We start from the raw sequence: 6,600 nt of genomic DNA on the forward strand, positions 1-6,600 counted from the left end.
CAAACCGTTGTTTGGCTATGTTACCGCTTTTGCTCAGCCCCTCTTATAGCGTTGTTAGTTGCAGGTGAAGTTGAAGTTTGTTCCATGTCGGAACATGGATATGTTGGGATATCACAATATCTCTTATTTAATTAATGCATCAATATATTTTGGTAAAGGGTGGAAGGCTCGGCCTTATGCCTGGTGTTTTGTTCCACTCTTGCCGCCCTAGTTACTGTTATACCGGGATTATGTTCCTTGAGTTTGCGTTCCTTACACGGTCGGGTGATTTATGGGACCCCCTTGACAGTTCGCCTTGAATAAAACTCCTCCAGCATGGCCCAACCTTGGTTTTACCAGTTGCTACCTAAGCCTTTTCCCCCGGGTTTTCGCGAGCCCGAGGGTCATCTTATTTTAACCCCCCCCCCGGGCCAGTGCTCCTTCGAGTGTTGGTCCGAACCGAGCAGCCTGCGGGGCCACCTCGGGGAAACTCGAGGTCTGGTTTTACTCGTAGCTTGACTTATCCGGTGTGCCCTGAGAACGAGATATGTGCAGCTCCTATCGGGATTTGTCGGCACATTCGGGCGGCTTTGCTGGTCTTGTTTTACCATTGTCGAGATGTCTTGTAAACCGGGATTCCGAGACTGATCGGGTCTTTCCGGGAGAAGGTTTATCCTTCGTTGACCGTGAGAGCTTGTGATGGGCTAAGTTGGGACACCCCTGCAGGGTAATATCTTTCGAAAGCCGTGCCCGCGGTTATGAGGCAGATGGGAATTTGTTAATGTCCGGTTGTAGATAACTTGTCACTTGACCCAATTAAAATACACCAAGTGCGTGTGTAGCCGTGATGGTCTCTTCTCGGCGGAGTCCGGGAAGTGAACACGGTCTGTGTTATGTTTGACGTAAGTAGGTGTTCAGGACCTCTTCTTGGTCATTGCCAGATGACGCTCGTTCCATTGCTTCTCTTCTCGCTCTCATTTGCGCAAGTTAGCCACCATATATGTTTTTGCCGCTGCAGCTCCACCTCTTTGCACCTCTTGTCCTACAAGCTTAAATAGACTTGATCTCGCGGGTGTGAGATTGCTGAGTCCCCGTGACTCACAGATACTTCCAACACCAGTTGCAGGTGCCGACGATGCCAGTGCAGACGATGGCGTCGATCTCAAATGGGAGTTCGACGAGGAACGTGGTCGTTACTATGTGTCTTTTCCTGATGATCAGTAGTGGAGCCCAGTTGGGACGATCGGGGATCTAGCATTTGGGGTTATCTTATTTTCATCTGGATTTTGACCGTAGTCGGTCTATATGCTTGTATTTTGGATGATGTATGATGATAATTATGTATTGTGTGAAGTGGCGATTGTAAGCCAACTCCTTATCCCATTCTTGTTCATTACATGGGATTGTGTGAAGATGACCCTTCTTGCGACAAAACCACTATGCGGTTATGCCTCTAAGTCGTGCCTCGACACGTGGGAGATATAGCCGCATCGTGGGCGTTACAGTGCGGGACCCTCATATTCAAGAGCTGCTTCTCAAGCAGACGGGTAACGCAAGAGCTGCCGCCCGAGAGAAAGCCAAGCTGGATCAAATGGAGATAGACGCGGTTACTCCATTGTATGAAGGATGCAGGCCCGAGGATACTCGCCTGAAAGTAACGCTCATGGCTCTGGAGATGAAGGTAAAAGACAAAAGGACCGACGCATGCTTCGACGAGAACATGTCATTCTGGCACGAACATCTTCCCAAGGGGAACAAGTGCCCGACCAGTTTCGAGGAGGCGAAGAAAATCGTGTGTCCTCTGGATTTACCGCACGTGAAATACCATGTGTGCATGAACGATTGCATCATTTATCGGGACGAGCACGCGGAGTCTACCATATGTCCGGTGTGCGGCGTCACTCGATACAAGAAGAGGAAGAAAGCTCCTCGAAAAGTGGTGTGGTACTTTCCGATCACTCCTCGTCTGCAGCGGTATTTCACGGACGCTAAGCTAGAAAAGCTCCTGCGTTGGCACGTGGATAGGGAGGAGAAGAAGCGAGAAGATGACAGAAATGATCTGGCGATAAATAAAAAAGACAAGATGCTGAGTCACCCTAAGGATTCGAGCCAGTGGCAAGCGTTGAACTTCGAACACCCAGAATTTGGGTACGATCCAAGGAACATCGTGCTGGGCGCAAGCACCGATGGAGTCAATCCGTTTGGCAGCCAGAGAAGCACACATAGCACCTGGCCTGTGTTTGTGTGGATGTACAACCTTCCCCCCTGGTTGTGCATGAAGAGGAAGTACATTCACATGAGTATGCTAATTGAAGGGCCAAAACAACTAGGGAACGACATCAATCTGTATCTGGGGCTGCTGAAAGAGGAGCTAGACACGTTGTGGAAAACGCCAGCCAATACGTGGGACGCCGCAGAGAAAGAATATTTCCCTATGAGAGCCGCACTGATCACGACGGTGCACGACTATCTCGGTTACGGATATGTTGCGGGGCAGGTGGTCCATGGATTTTGTGCATGCGTCAGGTGCATGGATGACACAACGTATCGCCAGCTAGATAGCGATCCCGGGTCTTCGAAAACCGTGTTCATGGGACATCAAAGGTGGCTTCGCGACGATGACTCATGGAGAAAATGCAAGGATCTGTTCGATGGTGAAACCGAACCCCGAAGACGCCCGCGTACAAGGAGCGGCGAGGAAATAGACGAGCTGTTGAAAAATTGGAATGAGTGCCCACCACCGGGAAAGAAGCGAAAGGTGCCAGAGCCGCTGCTGAAGGTATGGAAAACGAGGTCTGTTTTCTGGGACTTGCCGTACTGGAAGATCCTCCGTGTGCCTCACAGCCTTGAGGCCATGCATATCACGAAGAACGTGTGCGAGAGTCTGCTTGGTACCCTGCTCAACATGCCAGAGAGGACCAAAGATGGGCCGAAAGCAAGGGCAGACTTGAAATCAATGGGCATCAGGGAGGAGCTTCACGCTAATGATTATGATGATGATGAGGCGAAGGACACGGAAAGTAGTCGCAAAGGCAAAAAGGCCAAGAAGATCGGAAATGACTGCCCTCCCGCGTGCTTCACTCTAAGTGAGGACAAGATCGAGCAGTTTTTACCTGCCTCATAGGAGTAAAACTTCCTAACGGTTACGCGGGGAAGATAAGCAGATACCTAGACTCAGCGAAGCAGAAGTTCAGCGGGATGAAGTCTCACGACTGTCACGTGCTGATGACGCAGATACTTCCAGTGGCAATCCGTGGGATCATGGACACGCACGTCCGTGAAACGCTATTTGGCCTATGCAACTTTTTCGACGTCATCTCTCAGAAGTCGGTTGGCGTGAGGCAACTCAGAAGGCTACAGGAAGAGATCGTAGTGATACTATGCGATCTTGAGATCTACTTCCCGCCACATTCTTCGACGTTATGGTGCATCTGCTGGTCCATATCGTGGAGGATATCATCCAACTCGGGCCGACGTTCCTGCACAGCATGATGCCATTCGAAAGGATGAATGGTGTCATCAAAGGATACGTTCGCAACATGGCACGTCCAGATGGAAGCATAGCCAAGGGCTTTCTGACCGAAGATTGCATCTCCTATTGCACGAATTATCTAGGCATCGAGAACCCCGTTGGTCCGCCCGTCAACAGGCGCCTCGGCAGGCTCGCTGGATGGGGTCGCCGCGAAATGCATGTCAACTTCAAGGGTCGACTCGCCGACTTTGAAAGAGAAAACCTAGTCGCGCTACAACACATAGACGTGGTCGATCCTTGGGTGGTAGAGCACAAAACCTTTATTGAGAAGCCGTACAATGACCGAGGCCAACAAAGGACGGACGGAGATATATTCAAAGAGCACAACTCATGTTTCACGCGTTGGTTCAAGGAGAAGCTTCTGTCATACCCTTTACATGAGGATTCTTCCGCGGAAGAAAAACTCATATTCGCCTTGTCACAGAGCGCCGAGCACAACCTGGTGACCTATGAGGCGTACGATATCAACGACTACACATTCTACACCGAGGAAAAGTACATGAAGAGCGATGATTATCAGAACTCCGGGGTAACAATGGAATCCTACATCGGTAACGACAAGGACAGATACTACGGAAGGATCGAGGAGATATGGGAGCTGAGCTATGCTGGAGAGAAGGTCCCAATGTTCCGTGTCAGATGGGCCAAGAGCGTCCTAAAAGAAGACAGGTATTTCACCACCATGGTTATACCCGAAGCCAAATCCAAGACCGCGGGCGCAAACGTCACCGCGAAAAATGAGCCATGGGTACTGGCTTCCCAAGTGGACCAATGCTTCTTCATTACTGACCCGTCAAAGCCTAGTCGTGTTGTCGTGAGAGAGGCAAAAGGAACATGATCGTAATGGATGGAGTCGCCAATGAGCAAGACTTCGACAAGTACGGCGACCCGAAGATGGAAGATGACGACGACGATGAAGTACCATACACTACAAGAAGAAGCAGGACCACCCTACCTAAAGGACGTCCATTCAAGAGAAGAACTCCATTTGCGAAAAAGACGGGCAAGAAGATTGTGAAAAGATAGCTAAGATCGAATCACGACGTGTCGGCCGCGTGTGTGTATGTGTCAGTGGCAAGCTCAATTCAAAATCTTTGCACAATGGTTTAAATTGTAGTCTTCATTTCTCGATTGTATTTCGACATATGGAAATGGCATTTCTTCTGTTCTAGTCCTCTATCCAGTAACCTCTTTTGTTCAAAACAGTGGGGACTAATGTTGTTTGTACTTACCTTCCTTTTGTAACTTCTCCATCACCAAGTTGAAGTATTGACCACCACCTTCTTCTTGGATTTGGAATTTTTGTTCTTCTCCCTCTTGTTTTGTTGCAAATCATCATTTACAAGCACCTTGGGCTTCTTTGTGTTTTCTTCTGGTATTTTAATTGTTTTTATTTATGTTTATTCTGGTAAAATAAAAAAAGTTAGTAATGGCGCACCTCCTAGCCATTGCTATCACGGTGTTTATGGCACACCCCTAGGAGGTTCGCATTGATATACCAATTTTTATTTATGTTTATTCTGGTATTTTTTTTTCTGTGTTCCTTTTCCTGCTTAAATTTGCAAACACTTTCTGAAAATGCGAACATTTTTCTAACTCACAAAAAGTATTGAATTTGTTAATATTTTTTGAACTCATGAATATTTTTAAATTTCATGGGCACTTTTTGAATTCATGAATATTTTTTCAAATTTGATGATATTTTTTCATATTCATAAATGTTTTACCAATTCACAAATGTTTTGCAACGCAAGTATTTGAAAATTAGTAATAACTACTTATATCGTAACATTTTAAAATTTATGGTCATTTTATAAAAAATTATTACATGCAACTAAAAATCCAAAAAAATAAAAAAAATTAGTAATGGCGCACCAGGAGAAGGTGCGCCATTGCTATCACAGTGTTTATGGCGCACCCCAGAAATATGCGCCATTGATATACCAACTTTTATGGCGCACCCCTAAAAGGTGCGCCATTGCTAACCCTCCCCCCACTAAAAAAGGCAAAGATAAAAAATAACCTTCGATCCCAAATCCTCAATCCCCACTGTTGCCCCCGAGCCCTCGACCTGCTGCTCCCGGCCTGCGCCGCCGCCCCGACCCACTGCGCCGCCATCCAGACCCACTGCGCCACCGCCAAGTGTTCCTCTTCATCTTCATCGTCCCTGGGCCAAGGCTAAGGAGCCGCCGCAATGTCGCCATCGACCACCTCGTCCTCTACCTCCGGCCACCGCGACGCCATCGTCGGATTCGTCGTCTTTGCTGCACCCCCGGCCTCCTCGAGCTCTTCCCCGAAACCGCGGTGAACTCCTCTTGCCGTTCCCCCCTTCCTCCGCCTCGAGATCGGCCGCCATGGCAGGGAGCTCGATTCTCCCGGGCGTGTACTGCCTCGCCTCGCCTGGCCGGTCCTTGCCGCCACCGTGTCGTCCGCGTGCATCCCGCCACTCACCCGCGTCATCCGCGTGCGCCTGTAGCCGCTCGTGGTTGCCTGCTCCTCTGCGCCTGCCTTGCTTGCCACCGCTGCTTGCTGACGCTCTGCTTCTGCACCGCTGCTGCTAGCGTTGATGTTGCTTTGCTCATTGCCTGTTGCTGTTGCCGCCGTCCCTGCCCACACCCGCCTGCGCGTGCAACATTGATATTCTGAATATCTCCCTGTTCCCCACACCTCTGTTTGTTAGCCGGATGGGTGGATGTTGCTGTTGCATATTGAATAGATGGATGAATGGATTTGTTTTGCTACTGTGATTGATAGCTCGTGTTAGTACGTCTCAGATTTTTGCTGTTGTGAACTGTCAATGGTACTAAATCAGTGCCCTTTTGCTGTTTGCTGCTTGCTGCTTAGTGCGCAAGGAGGAGCAGTCCAGGAGGGGGCTTCGACGGCGAGTCGTCGGCCTCATCGCCAACGGTGACCTCGGGCTCCTCTCGGCGGGTATTCAAGGTAAATTTCTTACCTTTGGACTGCTTCTTCTTGAGACCATCACCAGTTGCATGTAGTAACTGGTCCTGTTCGGCTGCAGCTACAAATGTTTGGACTAAAGAGCATAGTGCGATATTTTTGTACAGGGCGATCATATATTATATCTGCTT

The sequence above is a fragment of the Triticum aestivum genome, chromosome 4D (genome assembly GCF_018294505.1).
Source record: "Triticum aestivum cultivar Chinese Spring chromosome 4D, IWGSC CS RefSeq v2.1, whole genome shotgun sequence".
Lineage (NCBI taxonomy): Eukaryota > Viridiplantae > Streptophyta > Magnoliopsida > Poales > Poaceae > Triticum > Triticum aestivum.